Genomic DNA, 25,809 nt, shown 5'->3' on the forward strand with positions numbered 1-25,809 from the left:
GTTTCTTTTTGTGGTGGGTGAGAGTTTAGGGGGTTGGATTGAAACTTGCGTAGGCAGACTGATTACGAATGGGATGATGAGATGGTCGCTCCAAAGTATTTGTATTGGTGGTGCCGTCGTGATGAGTTTTTCCTCAGCGAAGATTGCGTCCAGAGTGTGTCCTGCCGAGTGTGGTGCCCCTTTTACTAGTTGTCGTCGTTTCATGATGGTGAGTTGTTCAGTCAGTGAGTTTTGGGAGTTGGCGTGATTGTCTTCGAACCAGATGTTGAAGTCCCCCAGGATGATTAGGTGTTCATGGTTGATGGCTATGTTGGTGATGGCTTCTATGAAGTTGTCGATGAAGGATGCATCATAAATTGGAGGTCTGTACACCAGGATGAATGTGATGTTGGTGTTTGGGCTCGCTGTTACGTGTATGAACATGGATTCGCAATTGAGGATGTTGAGTGGTTCGTCTGACATGGATTCGCAGTTGAGGATGTTGAGTGGTTCGTCTGTTCTTATTTTAAGGTGTTCTTTGAAAGCTATCGCGATGCCTCCTCCTCTTTTGTTTTTCCTGTTTGTTTGAAGCCATTTGAAGTTTGCTGGAAGGCAGCTTTGGAGTGTGATTTTGTAGTTGTCGTCCAGCCAAGTTTCTGTGATGAATAGGATGTCAATACCATTGTCATCGAGTAGGTCAAAGATCTCTGTAGAGTGTTTTGACATGGATCTTGCGTTTATTAGGTTGCAGTGTAGTTTGGAGGTGTGGTTTAGTTTGGCTTTTCTTGTTAGGGTCGTCTTCTGATCTTGTTGAGGTGTAGGTTTTGGGTTGTCGGCGTCCTCGAAAAGGTCTTCTAGGTTTTGTCTTGGGTTTAGGTTTTCATCGAGTTCGTCTCCCAGATGTTGCGGTTGTCGATCAGAGGGTCTTTGGTGATGTAAGGTGTTATCACTTCGGTCGTGTGTTTGTTGTTTCTGGTGGTGTTCATCCTTCTTCTTCGTGATTTAGTTAGGTTGTTTAATGTTGCTGCTTCTGACGTTGCGTTGGTTAGGTCTGGTGAGCCATTCTCAGCGAGGTATTGTGTCATGATGCCTGCCCCCGGAAGACCAGACCAGGCCCAACAGCCCCAGAAGCAGGCATCATGCCACTTGGAGCATGCCCAAAAGCCCCAGTTAGGGGCTGTTTGGGTACAGTCCTGGCGCCTATGGCACCAGGCTCATAAAGATAAAGTCAGTCCTGGTGCCATGGGCGCCAGGCTCATTATTGATAACTTACCTGAAGCAGACCATGCTGCATACTCACCTGAGGCAGACCATGCTGCATGAAGACTCAAGCCAAATGAGGCTTAGGAGGGACAATTTTACTGAAGGGACTATTTTGTTACTTGGGTGGGGCTGTGGAAGAATACTTACCTGGATCTTCTTCCAAGGCTATTTAAACCACGCCCGGACAGCCACACGTGCTTCGTGTTATTCTGCTTGCTGCAGCGTAACACTCACCGTGTTTTCAGCAGCTCCAGTCTTCAGCCACGCCCGCTTCAGTCCTGGGACTCCTGAAACAAGAAGACAAAAAGGATAAAGGTTAGAACAGGAGTTTTAACTTTAATCCTTACCTGAATCCTGATCCATTTCGCCACGGAACTGAAAGACAGAAGTCTTTGAAGCATCGCTTCGCATTACTACAGTGCCGTGCTAAACTCACCTGCTTGGCGGTACTTCAGCATTCCATAACGCTCTCTCCATCTCGCATCCGCCCTCCGACACCTGAGGAGACAAAGACAGCAAGGTGAGCAAGGGGACTCTCTAAGGCCATACAAGCTACCCCCCAAGGACTTACCTGATTTACCACGGGAGGTACTCACCTCATTTCGGGTCGGCGCAGTCAACTCTGCTTCATCGCCGCACCCCGGCCCCTAAGGGGAGAAAGCAAGGACAATACCAGTTACCCCCCACAAAACTTACCTGATTTACCACGGGGGTCTCACCTCATCTCGGGTCGGCACAGTCATCTCTGCTTCATCGCCGTACCTCGGCCCCTAAGGGGAAAAACACTATAGACTTACCTGAATCTTACCGAGTGCCATTTGGAAATCTTCGAGTGGATTAATCGGCAACCTGCAAGGAATCGGACAGAGTGAAGAGCAGACATTTTAACTCTTATGAACAATTGGACTTTAGAGTCAATACTGGAACTCACCAATTCCTCTTTGCCAGTGAAGTAACTGGTCATCAACGCGCCCCTACGGTCGACGCAGGATGGAGAGCTCATCCTTCCAAACCATCAGGTGAGACTAAGGAGGGGACATCAAGAGTGATCAGTGGGAAGACAACAGGAGTGGGGAAGGTGGGTTGACACTCAATTCCACGGGTGGTTAATTCCTCTTCTCCTTTGCAGAAGAATATTCTTGCGAGCCAGACAAACTAGGCTGAGCGGGCCAGTCCAGTCAGTCATCTCGGCGCTACACGTCACACTGGTGGAAATAACAGCGGCCCAGTTCTGGTCGACGCCCCCGTGGGAACCAGGTGAGCGTAACATATTGAGTTAGGTAGAGGGATTTGTCTCTTCTCTGAAAGTTGGTTCGATTTTTGATCCTGTCTGTGGGGGTGTGTTCTGTTGTTGTGGTTCTTCGTTGCAGTTCTAGAGTGTTTGTTCTTTCTTCTCTTCTTTCCCTCTGGGTGGGTCGTTTGCGCGGCATTCTACGATTTCGAGTTGTTTAATCTTTAAGATGAGTTGATTGAACTGTCCAGTTGGTTCTGTGTTGTCTGGTTGTCTTGTGGTGTAGTACTTGGTGTGGATGCTGTCCTCTGCAGGTTTTAGTCTTTGGCTGTAGTTGGTATTTCCAGCTGATGTTGCCAATATGTTCGGTCGCTGTCTTGGTGGGGGTAAGTGAGGTGGATAAGGGTTGTATAGTTGGGTGTTGACGGTGGCGTTCTTATGTCTGTGACTCCCTGAACATGGTTCACTGTGGTGAGTTAGCCATGTGTGTTTAGGAGGGACATGCACCGGCTGTGGAGTTACTTTGAGGCAGAACCGCAGCAGATTCTGAGACCTGTATAGTGGGAGAAAGGCCTATAGGAAACAATTTGGGGGTAGAACCCCAGGTAGACTTGAGAGACATGTATAGTGGGAGAGAGGCCTATCAAAGCAATCTGAGCATCACACAGTGCAATCTGGGGACAGAACCCCAGCTAGACTTGAGAGACCTCTATAGTGGGAGAAAAGGCCTATCAATGCAGTCTGAGTATCATACAGTGCACTTTGGGGGCAGTACCCCCGCTAGACCTGAGAGTTCTTCATGATGGGAAGAGAGGCCTAACAACGCAGTCTGGGTATCTTAAAGTGCAACCTGGGGGGCAAAGCCCATGTTAAACTTGAGAGACCTGTGTAGTTGGAGAGAGGCCTATCAATGCAATCTGGGTATCGTATAGTGCAATTTGGAGACAAAGCTCCAGCTAGACTTGAGAGACCTGTAAAAGTGGGGAGACATCTATCAAAGCAATCTGAGTATCCTACAGTGAAATTTGGAGACAAGAACCCCAGCTAGACAAGAGACCTGCAAAGGTCTGTACGGAGCAGTGGTTCAGAGTTTGGGGAAGAGTGGTTGCTCTGCTCCTGACCTAGGCCACTCCTACCTGAGAATCACACAATGCAATTTGGGTACAGAGGTCGTGCTATAAATGCAGTTTGAGAATCACACAATGCAATTTGGGCACTGAGGCCCTGCTAAGTTTGAGACACCTGAATAGTGGGAGAGAGGCCTAACAATGATGTTTGAGAGTCACACAATGCAATTTGGGCACAGAGGCCCTGCTAAGTTTGAGACACCTGTATAGTGGAAGAGAGGCCTATCAATGCAGTTTGAGAATCACACAATGCAATTTGGGCACAGCGGCCCTGCTATCAATGCAGTTTGAGAATCACACAATGCAATTTGGGCACAGAGGGCCTGGTAAGTTTGAGACACCTGTATAGTGGAAGAGAGGCCTATCAATGCAGTTTGAGAATCACACAATGCAATTTGGGCACAGCGGCCCTGCTAACTATGCAGTTTGAGAATCACATAATGCAATTTGGGCACAGAGGCCCTGCTATCTATGCAGTTTGAGAATCACACAATGCAATTTGGGCACAGCGGCCCTGCTATCAATGCAGTTTAGAATCACACAATGCAATTTGGGCAGAGAGGCCCTGCTAAGTTTGAGACACCTGTATAGTGGGAGAGAGGCCTATCTATGCAGTTTGAGAATCACACAATGCAATATGGGCACAGCGGCCCTGCTATCAATGCAGTTTGAGAATCACACAATGCAATTTGGGCACAGAGGCCCTGCTAAGTTTGAGACACCTATATAGTGGGAGAGAGTCCTATCAATGCAGTTTGAGAATCACACAATGCAATTTGGGTACAGCGGCCCTGCTATCAATGCAGTTTGAGAATCACACAATGCAATTTGGGCACAGAGGCCCTGCTAAGTTTGAGACACCTGTATAGTGGGAGAGAGGCCTATCTATGCAGTTTGAGAATCACACAATGCAATTTGGGCACAGCGGGCCTGCTATCAATGCAGTTTGAGAATCACACAATGCAATTTGTGCACAGCGGCCCTGCTATCAATGCAGTTTGAGAATCACACAATGCAATTTGGGCACAGAGGCCCTGCTATCTATGCAGTTTGAGAATCACACAATGCAATTTTGGCACAGCGGCCCTGCTATCAATGCAGTTTGAGAATCACACAATGCAATTTGGGCACAGCAGCCCTGCTAACTATGCAGTTTGAGAATCACACAATGCAATTTGGGCACAGAGGCCCTGCTATCTATGCAGTTTGAGAATTACACAATGCAATTTGGGCACAGAGGCCCTGCTATCAATGCAGTTTGAGAATCACACAATGCAATTTGGGCACAGAGGCCCTGCTAAGTTTGAGACACCTGTATAGTGGGAGAGAGGCCTATCAGTGCAGTTTGGGGCAATGGGTGGTGATCACATTGGTAGACATTGGTTTTGCCTAGTGGCCAGGTATCTAGGGTAGAGCTGTATCTCTCCCTAAATCTAGCCACCTTACCTTACTGGTCCTTGTAGTTGCTGGTTGACGGCTGGCTACTGGCTTCCACCGCATTATGAAACAAAAATTACATCAATTAAAATCTAGCAATCAGTGTTATATACCAAATAATAAATGTTTGTAAATTATACATACACTCTGTTTGACTTTGTTATGCACTGTAATGTACCCCTACTGTTTAACATCATAACACCTCTTACACATGAAGCAAGGACTGGTACAGAAGTCCTTAAAAACGTACCTGTAACTGTAGAATTACTACTGGACCGGTACACTAGATGGCTTTACATTCAAGGCCTTACATCACCCTGCCGGAATGTCGTCATCTACTTAACTTAGGGCAATATATCCAAATACACTGTATAATGTACAAAGAGGAATGCCAAGGAAATTTAAATTAATTAGACAGTTGAAAACCACATACCTCCATGAAAAGATATTTTTGCGTGGATACGAGTGACTACTCGTTTGACCAGAGACAACAACATTGCTATGCAATGCCATTTGAAGGCTTGCTGTGATTTCTTGTCACAGTGTAAGCATCACACTTAGATAACGCAATTCGGGAAGGACTATTTCACGCTAAACCACTGGCTTCCCAGCATTATTTAGGGACCACATTAAAGTAGCAATACATAACAGCATTTAACAAATCAAAGATAAATCCTGAGAATGAATTACAATAGATTTACAACAGGCTTCATAGGCTGTGAGCATTTCAACGATAATCTTTCTATCAATTATTCACATTATTGTTATTACCACAGAGCGTGTAGTTAAAATGATGCCTATTGCAAGTTTCTGTTGCGTCTTAATAATTTTAGAGCATATACGGATCAACATGTTTATGAATTAATCAAAAAAAAAAAAAAAAAGGCAAAACTTTCCATTCCGTGGAATATATTAGTAATACATATTCATATTATGTTATAGTTTACTGACAATCATTAGTCCATTGCCAAAGCTGAAAGTAGAATGCATAATCAATACAGGCCTACCAAAGTGAACATTCGATGGGCTTATATCAAGAGTCAGAAAAAACGTGCACCATTGATGCATTAAAAAAGCATATCATTCCAGTCTACACATATATTTAGACCACAGTTAATCATGCTGAGGCACTATATCCATTGTTGCACCACTCTTTTAAGATCTTGATCTAAATCTCTGTCTCTGGGATGAGGAGAAAATCATTGTCAGTGTGTTCAAATCTTTCATATTGATCTACCAATGGTTTTTCTTTTACATTATTTTAGATACATGACCTCTGTTCTGAGGTCATAGTTTTATGTGCCGTGTAGTTTTCACAACAAATAAGAAGGGACAGAGAAACTGTATAATGTAGATGATGTTGGAACTATTACAGTTTGTGTGTCGTCTCTGAGTCCACTTTACTCCATTATGCTCATAGTATTTCAATGTTCCAATGAATTAACAGGCCACACAATTAAACATTTATAATGGACAGAGATATGTGCAATACCCCAAAGTGGTCTGATTGAGTGATCCTCATTGGGCATTCTATATGTGTGGTCTAGTCTTGACTCAAGCTGGCATTCTTTTTAAAGGCAACAATTGTTTTTTGGATAAAATCCCAGGGTGCTTTATTACATGCCAATTCATTCATATAGACTTTCCGATCATATGGGCTGATGGTGGTAACACAAACCAATGTATTTGTACCTTGTTGTTTTACTTGTGTGATCACACATACATTTCTGTCCATATGTGCTACTCTCTTCTTTGCTTTTTTAACATGTTTTCCAGCAAGCTTAGGTTTTCTAAATCTGCTGCATGTCTACGATAATCTTCCTTAATTGCACAATTTCGTCTCACCCTCAGAAATTGGCCAAACAGTTAATTTGTTTTTAAACCTGATGGATGAAAACTATTAAAGTGTAGCATACTGTATTTATTGGTGTGTTTCCTGTATAGATCAGTGTATCACTTGTTGACTTTTTTGAAAATATACAAGTCAAGTAATGGTAAATGTTCTGTGTTAAATGGCAAAGTAAAATGAATGTGATGGTCTCTATTATTTAGGCATGGGACAACATTTCCTATTTATTTATCTTTTTTTTATTTTGTAATTGTGCTTTGGTTTATAATAAAACCTTTCACAATTATACAGACATCAATAAGCCATAAAACACAAATTATCAATATACAAATTGTACATACAATTAATAACAGTTTACCAATTAGATCCTAATTCATAACACATTGTACTTGCAAAATCAGGTTCTAAAACTAATTACATAAAATTGATTTAATAAAAGCTAAAACTGCTAAGGATAAAGAAATCTGTCAAGCTCCATGAATTCTTTCCCAAAAGACTTCTATCTGCAGACTCTTCTCATTATGGTCAAACTTTAATAACAATTGGTTCTGCTTTAAGACACCATATGACAATCGAAGAGTAAGTGCTTAAGTCAACACAGTCTCTCCACTCTAGGGAAAACATTTCTAGTGCTTATTTTTTATTGGTCCCCTCTTCACAGCATGGCAATATCTGTATACCATTTCCCCTGTTAATGTTGTGTTTTTACGGATGCGTTGTTGAATCCTCAATATGAATTTTCTCAAATTGTGCCATATATAAATTAGGAGTATCAGGGGCAAAAGTTGCCCCAATACTGGTTTCTTTTTTCGATTTGTAAAGTTGATTATTGAACAGAAAAAGACAATTCCGTTAATGGGGCACGGTCTAAAATGAAGTAGATGGGTATCTCGTGGTTTAAATTTCACATTGATTCACATTTGTAAATATAGGCCAGATTGTGGCCTTCAGTAGATTGGCGTTAAAACATTCTAAATCCTGACACCTTTATACATTTTAACTAATGGTCCCTGGGAAGTCAGTGGCGATAACCCAGGTCCCTCATTTATGTATAAGTTGTCAATAATATGCACAGTTCGTACATGAAAAAGTAACATTGCAGGGAATGTTCAGACTAACCAAACTTCTAAACCACAAGAGGATGTCAGGTGTTTCCAAAGAGAAAGCCTCCTCCACAATTGACACTTATATAAATATACATAGGCTATACCTCGCTCAACCCCTTAAGGTGAATCAAACAATTAAGCTTCCAAATTGGTTATAGTATTGGAACAGAATAGTACACCACATGTCTGCAACTGTTCCACAATTCTGTTGGCACAACATGCAGTGCACAATAATCAATTGGCCCCACTAATTCACATTAAAACCTACACCTATAAATACTCCCCACTCCTACACTTTATTAGTGAAATTATAAAAAAAAAACACATAATAGAAAGTTCTTTACATCTCTGATTGTATCTGCCACACAATGTATATTGACAACACTAAAACATGCCTGTATCCTAATTTCAGGCTAAATAATAAATATTATATCCTAAAACACACTACATGTTTTGTTCTCCTAAAATGTTAATGGACTTTCTTTAGGGGCTACCATGGAATATAACCCCATGCTCCATTTACACTGTTCCCGGTTGAAATGTATTACTGTCCTATATTACTCACTTCCATATAGCACTGACATATTGCCAAAACATTGCCTTCAAATATCTTCAATGAGTACCAGGCGAGGGTCAACCAGAATGAAACAAACATTCTGATTGGCCCTCGCCAGGTCCATACCTCGCCAAGAATCCCTCATCCGGGATTCCATTCCTTTGTACCCGTCGGGTGGTGTGGCAGCCCCTCAGCCAATGAGGAGACTCGAAATGGGGCCATCCCCTCTCCGAGCTTCCACACGGCTGTAGGCCACCATTCTCCCACGCCGGGGATTCAGCTACGTTGTTTTTTTTTTCCATCCTATCACCCCCTCCCGCAACCAACCCCTTCTACGCCCTCCCAACCCCACTTACCTTCTTATCTGTCCTTTTTCGGGAGCGAACGCGCCGGGAACACTTCTGTTCCCAGCGCGTCCGACCGTGATGGCCGCCATGGAAAGGGGAAACTGAGTCTGTTTTCCCTTCCCCGGCGGCCATTTTCTTTGCCATTTATTTTTTCTGTTCCGAAAGGCCACAGCGTTTCAGGACAGAAAAAGATTGCTTTAAGTACCCCGGTCCTGCTGGCCGGGGTACTAATAGCAATAGGCTCCTCGCTCAGGCCTGTAACTATGGGCCCTGGGGCAATACCTGACTCGGTAATACCCCTGCGGCTCGGGGCATATTGCTTAATTACAGGTCGCTAGCATACATTCTTATATGTTTGTGTGCAACCCACTGTTCTTATTATTGTGCATCAAAATGTGCAGTTTTCACAGTTTAACATATTCTTAAACCTTCCTGTGATGGAGTTCTTCAAACACCAAAGTAACTAATTGAAAGGCACTGTAGCGACTTATACTGTGCTATTTCAATAACATGCTTTCAATTGTTTATCATTGCAAAGTTTGCTATTACACATTTTCATATTAAACAGTTTTTATTTATTTGTTGTTACATAGTTCCGATTCTTTGTGTACAGCTCACTCTTCTTTTTAGTATGCTCCAGAATTAGCAATTTTCACAGCTCCTTTCAACTAGGCAAGGGGGGTTTATTATAAGTATAAAGTTACTATAACTTATATCAACTAGGCAAGGGGGATATGTTATTAGTATATCATCACTAATACTCGTGTCTTATTCTCCCAAAACTATTTTACCTGGACTTATTTCATTATCTTCCTGTATTGGAATTCCCAGAGTGAATCATTGACAGACACTGCTCGGCTTCTTTAAAAAATCAACAGAAAAAACGATGTAACTATCACTTCTTTAGCCACATTATTATGGCCGTGCTGTAAGAGTTTCTAACTAAATACTGTGACAAGGTCAGTAACCTAAAAAAGGGATAGGAACTCCTGTGAGTTTAAGGTAGTAGTAGTAGTAGTAGTAGTAATAGTCAATTATAGATCACCTTTTCCCATTTGTATGCCCTCAACGCGCTTCTGGTGGGAACGCCCTCAGGGATCAAAGCCCAGGTATGGGAACATTATCAGAGAGAGGCTTAGAATGCGTGTGTGTATTGGGCCAAGATTAGGATTTAGGTGGGCTGACTAGGCTCCAGTTAGCAACCCAAGAGGTAAGGCACATGCATGGGTGCTGAGGGACGTCATGATATCCCTTCCAGCAGCAGATGTCCTCCGAAGTGATGCATTATACATAACTTAAGCTCAGATGGATCCTATCTTTGATCTTGCTGTGTTAGCAGATCATCTGTGTGAAGAGAAGGTACCCTCATAGACTCTTCTAGGCATTATGGACAAGCTACCCTCAAAGTATTCTAATAGCACTATATCGGCTATTTTTAGTACATCTTCTAAGCATGAACAGACACGCTACCATAAGATTTTGGGATTGTAGGGTTCTCTAAACGCAGTAGACAGGCTACCCTTATAGTTATACTATATATCTTCCAAGTTCTATAATGAGCTACCTTCAGGCATCTCCTAAGCGCAATATCAACGATACTTGGATATATCTTTGTGTTAAAATAGCTAACTTATAAATCTTCTAAGTGCAGGTCATTTGGCATAAGCTAGCACCCAAATGAGTATTCGGTTCAAGTGCATCTATGTACAGAAAATCTAGTTATCTAGTTATCTAACCAGGAATGAAAGGACAGATGTATTCCGAACATCTCAGGGAACCAAAATTTGAAAAACTTTGTGTGGGTCAATGTTGATCCAGGTCCGAGTGGTGGATGGTGGCAGTTGAGAGGGCCTCAATTCCTGTCTCTTTCCGAAGTGCCAGTCTTAACAGGTGTATTACCACATTGCATCACCCCATAACTTGGGACAAAAATGCCGGCAAAGTCCTCTGTCTTTTTTCTAGTACCGCCAGAGAATCAACACACCACCCACAAGACAACTCATCAGTGTCCCATGCAAACCCAGCTGACGAGACAAAGACCCCAAAGGAGAGCTAGGCTCCTACGCAGATTTTTTAGGTCTTATACAAATTGTGTTCTGCTATAACCTGAAGAGGGAGAGACAGTGAAAGAGGAGCCGGTCTCCGATGCGGCTTTGGAAGATGCTGCACACCGTTTCCCAGCCTTGGTGTGCACAGAAGCAAAATGGCTGCCCTAGCCAGCTAGGTACTTGAAGTAGACCAGCAAATGCTCAAAAAGACAATGCTTACCTTAAAGAGAACCACACCTCAGTTCCTTAGCACAAACATGAACACTATGCAACATGGGCTGCCATTCATGCAATATGGCGGCCCTTTACAGGAAAAAGTTGCAGAGTTTCGCCAACATTTTGAGACATTCTGTAACTGTAATTAGTCCCCGAGCATGAAAGACAGGGAAAGAATTTCGTTTTTTCGATGTGCAGAGTTTCCTGTCTAAGTGAAGTGAGCTTCCAAGCACACAAACGCGAAACATTTGAAGGTAACTATCAATATTTCACATTTGTGTCTTTTTTCATAGGAGTGGCTGGAAAATGGTTTGGTGAAATATTCATTTGGGTGTTGAGGTGTAAGGTGACAGAACTGGCCACCTTCTTAGATACTTTGGAAGTTGGTAACCAACTCCTAACAGCAAATGTTGTGGTCCCTTTTGCAATGGTTTACATTAGAAGCAATTATTCCCACCCCAGTGTTCAGGAGCTTAAACATACCATGATATACTACCTTCAAGAGAAGATCAAACCCTACCTCCCTTCATGCACCCTAAGATCAAGCACTGGACCCTTGGTGATTCCAACCTCCAATTCAGCCAGGATTGGATGATCCGCCTTCTCAACCTTGGCACTAAGACTGTGGAACTCACTCCCCCCACACATTCGACACACCCAAGGCTACATGGCCTTCAGCAAAGCTCTAAAAACCTGGCTCTTTCCGTAAACATGATTATGACCATCTAGGGCTGTTAAAACATTACAACACCATGGACCACAACTTCAATATCATTACAATAGAATGTAAATACAACCTGCAGACAAATGTTTGAGAAGCTACTGAGCAATAACACCGCTGAAAGCAACTAACATGTCACCAAGACAGAATCAGAAAACAGTTACCATTAATGACAACCTTAGTGTCCCCCAGGCGCTAGACATAGGACCACTAGGTAGCGGCTTCATGAGTCCACTACACAGGCCTAGCTGTCCCCTGTCCCATCTCCCACTGAGTGCAGCTATCCCGAAGTGCATGAATGTAATCCAGAACAGTGGGCTCGTAATAATAAAACATCCATTCCAGACACTCACCTCTCCTATCACTATGCTCACTCTCTACTCTACACCAACACACACTAGATCGCAGCTACACCCCGATCAATTCGGCCTAGCTGCTCACATAGGAACATCACTCCATGACCACCTCAACATCCTGCCAGAACGCAGCTACACCTCACGAGAAAATAGACCTAGCTAAACACATAAACGTCCTACACAGGCCTAATGCTGCCAGAATGCAGTCTCGGAGACTAACCACCAGACTGCACACATTCAACTGATTTCTCAATACCAACACACCTAAGGTTAGGATGCAGCTACCATCAAGCAATCGCATCAGCTGCTCACAAATTGAGTGCACCCAAGCACCCTATCAAACCCTACTCTCTCGACTGACTTGGACTACAGTCCCCGAGGGCGTTCAACCCACAAGCGCTTTGAGGTCATACCAATAATATATAGAGCGCTATATAAATGCCAAATAACATAACATTACATAACATAACAGAGTGGCCGTGGTCAGAGAGTCGTTCAGCGGATATGGAGGAGGATAATAGAGGTAGTAGTTCACAGGAAGTGCTGGTAATTCAGGTGACGGCAGAGGAGGAGGAGGTGGCAGAACAATGGACCAGAAGGAGGAAGGACAGTGCATTGGAGCGTGGGTGCCATTTTTAGAAAGTGTGAAGTATTATTAATATTATTTGCTAGGAGGAAGTGTTGTGCGTGCATGAGTAGTGAGTGAGATTATTGGAAGGAGTGTAGGGTAGTAATTGTGAAAGTCAAAGGAGGTTGACGGAGAAGAAGGTGGGGTGGAGTTGAAGTAGTAGTGTGGAGAAGAGATTGGTAGTGTGTAGGAGTGAGTAGTGGAATGGAGGGAGTAGTAAGGCAGGGGAGTTAGAAGTAGTGAGGAGGAGGGTGTAGTAATGGGGAGGGGGAGAAATGGTGTGCAGGAGGGTGTAGTAACATCAAAGGGTGGAGGCAAGTGGTAAGAGGAGTGTGAGAAATTGAAGGGAGAGAAGAGGAATACACAGGGAGTAGCGGAAGTGAAGGAGGGTAGAGTAGGAGAGCATAGGGAGAGGGAGAGGAACAACAGGAGAAGAGTGTCTGAAGGCATATCCCCAAATCCTCTAGTAGAGACTTACCAATTGGTAGAGCATAGACAGTAGGGGGTCAATACTCTCTTTCTCCTAATCCGGGAATAGGTATGCCTTGGCTTGGGTAGGAAATAGTGCTATTAGAGGTGTGAGAGGGAGACGGTACAAGCGCTCTGCTCAATCACATAATAAAAACCCATGAACCATCTCTGAGTTGAAGTATTATTTTGCCCATATGTGACAATACTCACTAACATGCACTCACCCATAACTCTTTTGGATGTTTGTTTCTCAAATGCCGAAATTCGAATCATTGTGCTGCAAAATGTAGTGGAAGTCAATTAAAAATGTAGTTGGACTAACACTAACAACATGTGAGTTTTTCGACATAGTATGTGAGTGACAGGGGGCTGATAGATGAGAACTATTGAAAGAAGAATTGGAGCACGGTGTAGAATACCAATGTGCTCAAAGTAAGATGGGATAATGTTGAGGGGGAAAAGAGGGATGGGTGGGCAGTCTTTATTGATTAACATACCTACCTCATCCCCCTTCTTGGTAAATCACGGGTAGTGGGGGATTAAGCAGAATATTTTTTAAGGTTGCAAGTGTGCCCGTTACATGGGGTGGGATCTATACTCGGTGATGGCAAATACTGCAAGGTAGGAGAGATAAGAGCCAAAGTTGTTGGTTAGAAAGCACATCTTATTATGGAGAGACTAGGCAGTTCAGATTTATAGAGTAAGATTGGTGGTGGGCAGGGTCAAGCCACGGAGGGTGATGAGTGGGCTAGATGAGGTCTGATTATAGCGGCCTGAGAGTTGTTTAGCCCAAGCGTGAGCATAGGAATAGGATTGCTGAGGTGGGGGGGAGAGTGCAGGAATCATGCAGTTGGGTGCCTGGAGTCCGTGGGGTAGGGATAGAGTGATTAGTGGTTGGATGTTGATGGGGAGGCGCATGTTGAGGACAGAGAATGCCAGATATCCAGGAGAGGGTCAGGTGACAGTTGCAAAGGCCTCTACTGAACAAAATATTGTTAAACAGGCAACTAGTGAGTATAGATGCACAGATCAGTAGTGAGCACAATAAAGTTGGACAGGCCACTAGAAACCAAAATATGAAGTGCAGAACGGCTGGGGCACTTCGGAGGGCAACTGCTTTGCAGAATGCTCATTGGAATTGCTGCCATGCTCCCACGCAAGGCCAGCACATTCTCTTCATGAGTGCACACAAAGCTCTGGATGTTGACTTGATCATGCTGTTCAGAGGTCTCTGCTGGCAAATGTAAGATGTGAATGGTAACCCATAGGCTACTGGGATGTTCTGGAGCTCATTTGCTTTAATTAGCCAGTCATCTCAACCACACATGCAAGTTATGGGGCGCGAGTAAGACATCTTCTGATCCTACAGTAGAATCAATATCATGTGTCCTTAGTCTGTCTGTGCACAGCAAAGTTTCCTAAAATAAGGCATTACGTTGCTTTTTTGCAGTCTGCTAGATAGCCCTTGTTGGCCGTGTTGAGATGCTGTTAAAATTCAAGATTGTACTACAATATGGTGGTGCAATTCATCACATTTCGAAATAACTGAAGGTGCTGTAACATCACATTAGTGACATGTAAATGTCTTCTACAAATACAAATACAAATTACAACACCATCGAGTAAACTTCAAACGTCCTCAACATTTAAATATTATAGAATTAGGGCCTCATCAAAAGTTGGGCGGTAGCCCTTAAATGCGGCAGTAACGCTATTACCGTTGCATTTAAGGGTCCAACCAAACTGGCAGTATTTACCCTCAGCTTGGATGTAAATGCACTGACTGCACAGCCATTACGTTTACTGACCAACTTGTGATGTGGCAGTAATACCAGCCGGACGGTGGACGGTAACACAAATACAGTGGGGCAGTCTCCAAGTCAGGATAACGCCCAACTCTTTTAAATATAGAATAAGCTTTTTAAAATAGTATACAAAGGGCCTCATCACGACCTCGGCGGTAACGCCGGCGGTATTAGCGCGGGGGCTATTAGCGCGACCGCCATAGCCCCCGGCGCTAATAGTGCGGGATCACGAGTTGGGCGGACTTGGAAGTCCCAATTCCCCATTGAGCACATTCGGTAATGCCCCATTCCCGATTGGGCTCAATGGGGAAATTTTGCGCTCATACCGCTGGCGGTATGAGCGCGAATTCTCGGCGGATTTCACACCAGCTCAGAGCTGGGTTGAAATCCGCCGAGGTCGTGATGAGGCCCAAAATCTGCTCAGTGCTGTTATGTCACCACAACACAAACTCTGTGATGTCTCTGAGTCCTTTGCCAGACTTTCACATCTCTGATAATGGCGTGATGAAGTTTCCTGAGCTCATACACAACTCTGTGTGCTTCTCTCTCCAACATTTGTCTTTGTTTCCTCATTCTCTATTCTCTCAGTCAAGGCCTGATCACTCTGTCTTTCCCTTTCATTTTATCCTTTGTGTTTTCCTCAAAATGCCAGCTTGTCAGAAGGAATATGGATATTTGCAGTTAGCAGACAAAATCTGATGATGCCAGACCGAGAAAATTATAGATCCATTTTCTTCACCTCAAATCAGGAGCCTTATTAAAGGATAGTTATGTCCTGTTTTACCTGAAGTAGAAATCCAATATCAGCCACTTAATCATGAAATGGAAATGATCCTGCTGTCAGTGGGTCACAGAAAGAAGCTCACACCTGTTTAAACTTGCACACATCACACAGTGGCTTAAATCGCATGCCTAAATGAAACTCGATATGAAACATATGTTAACCCCCTGCCTTCCGCGTAGGACGGTCGAGGCAGCCAAAACAGATCAACTTACAGGCAAAGGAGGACGATCATTGAGTAATTGTTTTAATCGTGTTGTTCTGTTATGGTTCCATTTACAATGGCTTAAAAGTTATTGTTTTATGTTAACTTTTTGAATGACAGTCCGGCAGCAATCCAGAGTACTGTAACAAAATGAAATATTTTCTTGCTGGAGCAAGGTATTCATTAGGATGCTTATGCATCCCTAATATCAAAACAAACTACGAAGGGCAGCATATATATGCTCCAAAGCCCTCTACTGGTTCAATGCACATACCCTGTATTATTTTATCTTTGCATGAAGTTGCTTAAAATAGATGTGGTATGCAAATGTCAAAATGTATAGAAACGTGGGAAGGCTATTCACTTCAATTAAATTCTCTGATTCAATCAAAATCATTGTATTGTATTGCACCATCCTTTAAAGGCATCCTTAATCCTACGACTCTACCACGCATATACACAACCACCCTATTTTCTATGGGAAGGCTTCACTCCTGCCAGTCAAAGGGTTGATCTTGAACAGAATGGGATCATAATTGGCTTTCTACAACTCAGACTGGCTTAATAGCAGGGTGCTAACCGCATACACTAACTTACCACATATCAAGGGGAATGGTGGCCTGTAGATCCACGCAGACAACACCTTGGGATGTACAGAGAGTGTGCACTTCTTTCATAATTGTAAAAATAACCTCCTCTGGTGGCATCAACTATGATAACTGCAATATTGATTGCATCACTGATATAGTGAAAGGGAGCTATCTGCACATTCTTTTTCAAGGCATATATGAATGCCTGCATATAAAATGCAAACATCAACGGAGAGAGGGTGCCCCATCCTGTTGGATGTTAATGGTCTACACAAACACATCCCATCCCAATCACAGCTTTGGGAATACTCTTATCCATTGTGTTACATGCGATAGTTCTTTAAATTTGTCAAACAACTTTCAAAGAATGGCCCACTGCATTTCGTCAAAGGTTTTCTCAGAGTCTTTGAAGGTAGAAAAAAGGGGCTCACAGTCCCCTAGCCTATTTTTATGGCAGCAGCAGCGGTGCTAGAATGCTCAATTGTTTTCCTACCGGGTACAAAGCCATCTTGTTCTTCTGATATCAAAGCATGATAGTTAGGACTTAAGAGACTAGAACGCTTTGTGCTATAGCAACAAGGATATAGGGCAATGGTGTGCAGATAAGTGACAATATTCATTTTTCTCTATGAAGACATATTCCAAGTAGGAGGACTAACGTTGCTCTTGCATGGCATTGTTTGTCAAAGAACAGACAGGCAAGTCTTTGAGAAATACTTCACACAATTCTGATACAATCACATCTTACTTTTCCAGTAGATTCTCAGGAAGATATTGGATATCTCATATATGTTTATGTAGTATAAATTGGGCCAGTATCGAGATATGTGCAATATCTGAAAAAATAGATGAGATTTTGACAAGCAAGCATCAATGTCTGCCAACCCAAGGTCATTTCATTGTTGGATACATTTATTTAACTAGTGTAGAGTTTGTTAACACCAAATATAACATTACAAATGTCATCATAATCAATACATTCATCTCAAGAATAAACACATACAGGTTACATGATCAACATATTTAGGGCTGAAATAGAAATAATTCCAGCTTTTGTCTAGTGCATTCAACAGAACTAAATCGATATATAGCTTCCTTCATTTGTTGCAACACGATCATTGTATTAAGCATTTCTTCAAATAGGACCAGGAAGACATTGCTACCATAATCAATGAGCTCTCGTACCCCCTCAGGATACGTATAAAAAATGGTACTTAATGAATTATCCTCGTTGATATGTGGTTCCAAATCATTATACATTCATCTTTTAATCATTCCCCATTACCTGGTAAAAAAAAGCCTGAGTAATTGAAAATGCAAGTGAATGATCATTATCAGCTAAACTCATCTGTGATTGCCTTGATTTTGCCGCCTGCTAAAGATTCTGAGGAAGTCTCTCTGGCCCAAGTGGATCGGGGGTGGGGGGGTTTGGAGAAGGTGGGGCAAGTCAAGATAACTCACAGATTGTACCAAGGGCTGTGACAGGCATGGTTCTGAGGTGGGTCCTGAGGTCTTCGATAACTGCAACCGTTTCTGATACTTTGTTGGGCTTATCAATGCATACACAAACATACCAAATCATGCAGGTGGTCTCCAACTTGGTAGCCGGCAGAAAGATAAAGTTAGTTGCAATGTCTCCTAGGGAGACAAGCTTAGAGTTTGTGATCTAGGCTTGCTGAAAGAAGGGGAAGAGGGTGCGTGTTCCTTCTGTCTGTTGCCAGGGCAGTCACTATGTATAAAGTTAGAATTGATCTTTCATAATGACAAAAATGTTCCTTTGAATCACTCCAGAGGACTGGTTATTTTTAAAACTGTGAACTCTTTACTAAATATTGCCTCATCTGATATTAAGTTAGTTGGATTCATTGATGATAAATATCTCAACAAAGTGCACATCCATTTTTATTCAAGCACTAGCAAAAGTACCGATTTTACGAACGGGTTCTGTAGACAGAAATGATAACACTCTCATCAATTGTTGATAGTGAATGATCCTGTAAGTCGCTGTTTCCGCCTCACTCTGGAATGGTGCAGTTTGTTGCGGTGCATTGCAGATATCTCTGAAACCATGCTTCCTTTGGCCTTGAAACATGTTTTTAGATGTCCCTCAAGTTTTGTTCCTCGTGTCGGGACCAGTTAAGAAATATCTTTTTTGTTTCCCTTCCCTGTGAACAGAGTTTACGGCTTCATCGGCAGGCACCATCTCACAAAAAATCCTCTGGAAAACTAATTTCACCTGATGCAGCAAATATTTTTGTTTCCCTCCCCGATGAACATGGTTTACGGCTTCGTCAACAGGCACCATCTCAGACAAATACTCTGGAAAAGTAATTTCACATAATGAGGCACAAATGTGGAAGCTTCTGGAATGCTACCTGCATTCACCTTCACCTCTCAGGTTCATTCGCCTCTCATACATTTTTTGTTTCCCGTCCGAGTGAACATGGTTACGGCTTTGTCGGCAGGCCACAAAGCCACACATTTTTTAAACATTTGTTGAGTTCCAGGTGAAGGGATAGGGTGTCCAAATGTCATGTAGCCAGTAATGCCAGGAGGGTCCTAACAGGTATGTATGCAACATTTGGTGCAGATTGGTGAAAAGGTGTGGAATTGTATAATGAACAATGCTTTGCCAAGCCACAAAACCACAAACACATTTTGACTTTTGGTGAAATCCGGGGAAAGGGTGGGGTGTCCAAATGTCATGTAGCCAGTAATGTCCAGAGTATCCCAACAAGTAACCATTCATAATTTGGTGCAGATTGGTGCAACGGTGTGGAATTGTAAAAGGGACAATGCTTCATGCCAAGCTACAACCCCACAAACCCACACACATCTTTGACTTTTATAAATATAGATTGTGCTAAATTTTGTTAAAAATGATGGTGTTGTGTTGTCAAAAAATGGTTATGATCTAAACGTTCCATTAGCTGGGTTGGGTACTGGAGTTACAAAGAGGACACAGAGCCGATTTTCTGCCATCCCAGAGATTTTAAATTGTACAGTGGATGGAAATGGTTTGAGAAACGTGTATTTTAATTCAACAACTAATGAAATTCATGATTTGTCGTGTCTCTCTTCAGTGCTTCCAGTTAGAACATTCTCAAACCAAAGATTCTAATTGTGGTAACGTTTGTTTTCTTAGCTGGAACACCAGACGATTTAACAGCTTTTTGGTGAATGAATTTTAGGAGATTATTGAAGATCAGATATGATAAATGTTCGGAAGACATGGTTGGTCAACCATTTAGTGATTGACCAATTTAGTGTGATCACTGAACTTGCAAAAAAGGGCTTACAGGTAGACCATATGACAGGCTAGTTATTACTACTTGGAATTCACTTGGGGCTTCGTTGATATGGAGAATGACTAAGTCACCTATAGTATTAATTGGTATTTTAAACATCCAATCTTAGGGTATTTTGAAAAATATTTCGCTACTTAATTTGTAATGTAATCTGGTTATGGAATGTGATGAAGACACAAGAGAAGAGTTGAATAATGTTCTAAATGACTGGTTGGTTGATGAGACTGATCCATTAATTATTTGTGCTCAGGATTTGAAATGCTTTTGCCCTGAAGCACTTATTTTGGATTTGAGAACAACAGTAACATATGTCTGAGTGCATCGCTAAGTACCAAAATAAACTAAATTCTAGGGGGAGAAATTGGAGTTTATGAACACTTTGGCCTACGTCGTTTTAATTGCAATGTAAAAGTTGATTGCACCTCTAATCTGACTTGGAACCATGGCTCCTCACATTCCACCATCAATTTTATATTTGTATCTGAGTTACTGTTTTTAAGATGGAAGGTTGTCATTAATTCCCTCAGATAAGAGTGATCATGTAAAACTGATAGTTGATTTGGGAATGTGTTTTCCGATTTTGGGACTTGAAAAAGTAATACCTAGAAACATGATAGTAAATAATAGTAGATATAGATTAAATATCTTGATTTAAAATTGTAAACGCACTGGGAAAGGTGGAGTAGCTGGTAAAGATTGTTAAAAACAAAGTTTTATAGTATAATATATGAATTACTATATGCCCCACTTACTACTCTGTGTGAAAGACCTTTTAATAGAAAGCACCATTATGGGGCTATACGAAAGCCCCTGGGATCCAGGTGAAGAAATATATGTTCTTTAAAAGGCGTTTGGGATTGCCTGGTTCCTCTGCCTCTGTCTCAGTCCACAGGGAACTGGGCATGGATTTTTAGGAGGACAAATGGTCACTTGCACCAGTTTATTTTTGGTTCAGTTATGGGCTAATGAGCACGCTACACTATTGGGCCAAAATCCCCTGGTTAACCTACATTGCTTTGGTTTTATCCAGTTGTAATATGGGAACCCTTTCTCCTCCTTTAGTCTTCTGACCTCTGGGCAACTGCAATCCTGTCAGAGTTAAGCGTATCTTGCTATGAAAAGAAAAAGGGACATGGGCTAATTGATCCTCAATCAGGACAGAAACCATGCTGTCATTAGTAGGCTGAATGAGATTCAGCCCTATCTCCTCCTGACATTAAAAAAAAGAGAATGGGAGGCCACCAGGGGGCGCATAGGTAATGGCAGCCTAGTGCCAAGCTCCCGCCTGGACCAGGCTTTTTAAGGGGATTGAGCCCCCCCCTCCAGATCCCCCAGGCGAAATCGCTGGGCTGCCACTCATTGGTGACCCCCCCGGCTCGAAAGAGCGAAGCTCGAGGCCCCCGGGAGACTGGAGTTCGGGCCACGACGGAGCCGCGGCCGAGAGGGCTCACTCGCCTACACGCCCAGGGACAAGGATAGGCCCGCGGTCGCGAGGAGCCCAGCTCGAGAGCCCGGCTTCCCGTCGGGCTGCGGTGCCCGGGAGGGCGACGTGGCTCGGCGGGGCCAGCGAGTGGACCCGGCCTGCAACGATCCACAGGAGGAAGAAGCGATCCGCTGCGACAGGGCAGCTTGCCGGCCGGGCCCACCCCCATCAGGCCCCGGCAGGCGGAAAGAGGAAGCGGCCCGCAAAGGTGAGGTTTTAGACGGATGGGTCCAGCCCCCCCCACGCCGGCACCAGCCCTCCCCGGCAGCCTCACCCCGGACAGTGACCCCCGAGCGGGGATTTGAGCCACCAACTCCTCCTCCCCGTCCCCAGGGACGGAGCATCCCCCCGACTGGGCCAGCAAGGCGGGAAGCACAGGCTGGCGGCCCCGAACCCAGCACCCGGGGCCCGGAAACGGCAGCATCGGGCCCTGACATCCCCTGGAATCAAGCACAAGGGGGGGAGGTGCACCTGGGGGCAACGACCGCCGCGGCTTACCACACAGCATCCACCAGCCTTCCGCGGCCGTGGCTCACCCCCCCTCTACAGTGGACCCACCCCCAGCAGCAAAGGCCCATCGAGGCCCCACTCAGAACTATCGAGCCCAGTGTGATCACGTCGGGGAGACAGGATTGTGCCTCCCCCTTCACCGAAGAACCCCGTGAGCCCAGGGGCATAGAAAAAGGGTCGACTTCTACCCGCTTCGGCTCAAATAGGTGGTGGCCCCCGGGGCCATTCCCGGGTGTGTGCCCGCCTGCCACCCCCCCGGGTGGGGAATTGTGACAGCGAACAGAGGTGGGAATACGACGCCGGCGGCCCCCTCTGCCCCACAAGACCACGCCGAGACGAAGAGAGGCCCAGGTGCGAGGCCCCCGCCCTGAAAGGGTGGGGCGTGTGCCCACCTGGGGGTCGCCTTGGGGAAACCCCCCCAAAGCTCCTGGCCAGCGGCAGACCCCCGTGGGGGGCGCAGCGGAGGATTGCATGAACTGGCTGCAGACCCTACAGGAATTTCGATACAGGGAAATGGAACGGAGAGACCCACTAACAGCTTTACTGGCACCGAGGGCTCGGCCCACCCGTGAACCATGACGGAATCTACGACAGCGATGGAAAGGGGCTTCGCCTCCATCCTTCAGGCAATTAGGGAAATGCGTTCAGACATCGCACAGAAGTTCGAAAAGATGGACCAGAGGGTGGACAAGGTGGAGGAGAGGATTCTACAGGTTGAAACCAACCAGTCCTCGTCCACAGCCCTCGAAGTCCAAATTGACATGAGGCTTTCGGCCCTGGAGAAAAGAGACGAGGAGAGAGTCAGACAGTTGGACGACTTTGAAAACAGGGAGAGGAGGAATAATCTAAGATTTTTTGGGATCCCGGAAACGGAGGGGGATACAGAGAGGGATTTAACCCGAGTTGTGAGAGACATTAATAGCCTTCTATTTGCGGAGGCGATGACCACAGCACTTACGTTCGACCGGGTGCATAGAGCAGGAGGCAAGGCAGGGAACCCCCGATCTGTCCTAGCCCGATTCCACTATTATACAGAAAAGACCAAGGTCCTGGAGGAAGCGAGGAAGGCAGGGGTGATCACCTATGACAATGCCCGGATCACCATTTTCCAGGACCTCTCCGCTTACACCTTGGCAAAGCGCAGAATGTGCCACCCTCTAACGCAGCTGCTCAAGGAGAAGGGGGTGCGCTATAGGTGGGGGTATCCTTTCTCCCTGACCTTCGAATACATGGGCCAACGCACAATGTTGGTCACTGAAGATGATATTAGAGGGGCCATACGGGACTATGTGGTGGATCCTAACCCCCGAAGAAGCCCGATCGGCCGAAAGCGATGGCCAGGGGTGACCCGAGCTAGTCGGGAGCCAGGCGAAGAAGGACCGCTTCGCGGAAATACAAAAAAATGAATACTCCACCGCCCGCACAGGAAGGAGATCGTATAGATTCGGAGGGCTGAGAGACTGGACCAAGTGCAATTCGGAATTTGAAGCAATGGAGGTCATGCTGAATCCAGAGTCCCCTTGACAAGCAAGTAAAGAGGGGGTGCAGGGGGGATGAAAATGGGGGGGCTCACAAAAGCGAGCTAAGCAATGATTGCCTGGCCAGGGAGGGCAGGCTGGTGGTCCGGCCAAAATGCCAGGAATGGCGGAACAGACTGGCTGGACGCCGGGGAGGGGGATGGGGGTTGACAAATCGGTTGGGGTTTGTTTGTTTGGGAAGGGGTTTAGGGGGCACTTGGGGAATCGTTTAAAAAGTGTCCAAGCGGTGAGTCAAAGGGAGCGGGAATGGTGTAGCGATGCGACGTTGTTCACCAATAGATGGGGAAGCACAGACTATGGCTGACGGCCGGCCGGCCCTGCGAGTGGGTACCCTGAATGTGCAGGGTCTGAACACCCCCACAAAGAGGTCTCTGATTTGTAGAGAGTTCAGGAGGGCAAAACTGGACCTGCTCTTCCTGCAGGAGACACACTGGGCGCGGGGGAAAGAACCCAAAATGCGAGGGGGGAATCGAAGAGGTCTTCCATGCTTCCCACAAGACAAAAAAAAGAGGGGTGGCCATACTGTTAGCAAGGGATGTTGGCTTTGAGAAAGAGGCCATCCTGAGAGACCCCGAGGGCCGTTACCTGCTGGTACGGGGCTCCTTACAGGGCTCCCCCATAACCCAGGTGGTAGTATATGGCCCGAACGAAGGTCAGGCCCAATTCTGGGAAGAGTTAAGGGATAAGCTCAAGCTGTTTGTACAAGGCCCGGTGGTGGTGGGAGGGGATTACAATATGGTTTTAGACCCATCCATAGGCAGAAAGCGGGTAGGCCCCCAAAGCCTCAGATCTGCTGATGAAGCCATGGCACGTAACTTTCAGAGGGTGAATGAGGATCTGGGTTTGGCTGATACTATCCCGACCCCCAGAACAGATGTCCCTTCCTTTTCTTACCATTCGACCATCCACAATTCATTTTCTAGAATAGATTACATTCTCGTGGACGAGGTCCTCCGCCCGCATGTCACAGGTTACTGGATAGACCCTGTCCCCTGGTCGGACCACGACATGGTCCGAGTCACCTTAGCAGTGGGGTGGTGTAGAGAACGCAGAGGACGCTGGAAATGCAATGATGCCCTATTAAAAGATGAGGTTCATGCCCAGGAAGTCTTGGACGCCATAACAGAGTTCTTTGAGCTCAATGATAACGGGGAGGTGGATACGCACAAACTTTGGGACGCCTTCAAGGCAACCCTACGAGGTGTCCTCATAAAAATAGGAGCCCAGGAGAAAGCCCTGCAGGGCAAAATAGCACGTCTCCAGGCTCCAGCTGAAGGTTTACAGGCTCCAGCTGAAGGACCTCCTCCTACACAAAACGGAGAGGAGTCTCCAGATGGTCAAACAGAAATATTATGAGAAAGGGGATAAAGCGGATAAGATCCTAGCCTGGAAGTTGAGGGAGGTCCAGAGAAGTAGAAGGGTGAAGGAGGTGAGGAACTCCCAGGGGTCCCTTGGCTGTCACTCCCCCCACATCGGAGAGGCTTTTCGCCAATATTATAAGACACTGTACTCCTCAGAGTATAACGGGGATGACACCCAGATAGAGGCCTTCTTGAATTCCATTCAGATCCCATCCCTATCGAGGGAGATGGCATAGGGGTTGGAGGGCCCTGTGACCAAGGATGAGGTGGACAAGGTGATAAGTGGGATGAAGGTGGGAACCTCCCCTGGGGACGATGGCTTTACTGTTTATTTCTATAAACGATTTCACTCCTCCCTGGCCCCATATATGGTAAGGGTTTTCAACGCCGTGCTGGAAGGGGGCATCCTCCCCGAGACCATGATGGGGGCCATAATAGCAGTTTTGCCCAAGGAAGGGAAAGATCCCGCGGATTGTTCCTCCTACTGCCCCATATAATTGTTAAACATTGATGTAAAGCTCCTCGCCAAGGTGGTGGGGAGGCGGCTGGAGGGGATAATGCTGAAACTAGTCCACGGGGACCAGGTGAGCTTCATTAGGGGGAGGCAAGGATCGGATAATATTCGCAAGACGATCCATTTGCTTCATTTCGCCCAAAAGACGGAGCTCAATGCATGTGTCCTCTCCCTAGACTCGGAAAAAGCTTTTGACAGGGTCGAGTGGAGATACATGGAACTCCTCCTCCAAAGAATGGGCTTCGGGGCTCACATCATGAGTTGGGTATCTGCCCTTTACAGAGCCCCCACAGCCCGGGTCCAGGTGAACGGGATACTGTCCGAGGCATTCCCCCTCAGTCGAGGGACGAGACAGGGCTGTCCACTTTCGCCCCTGATA

Source organism: Ambystoma mexicanum, chromosome 7p (genome assembly GCF_040938575.1).
Source record: "Ambystoma mexicanum isolate Mex_15411 chromosome 7p, UKY_AmexF1_1, whole genome shotgun sequence".
Classification (NCBI taxonomy): Eukaryota; Metazoa; Chordata; class Amphibia; order Caudata; family Ambystomatidae; genus Ambystoma; species Ambystoma mexicanum.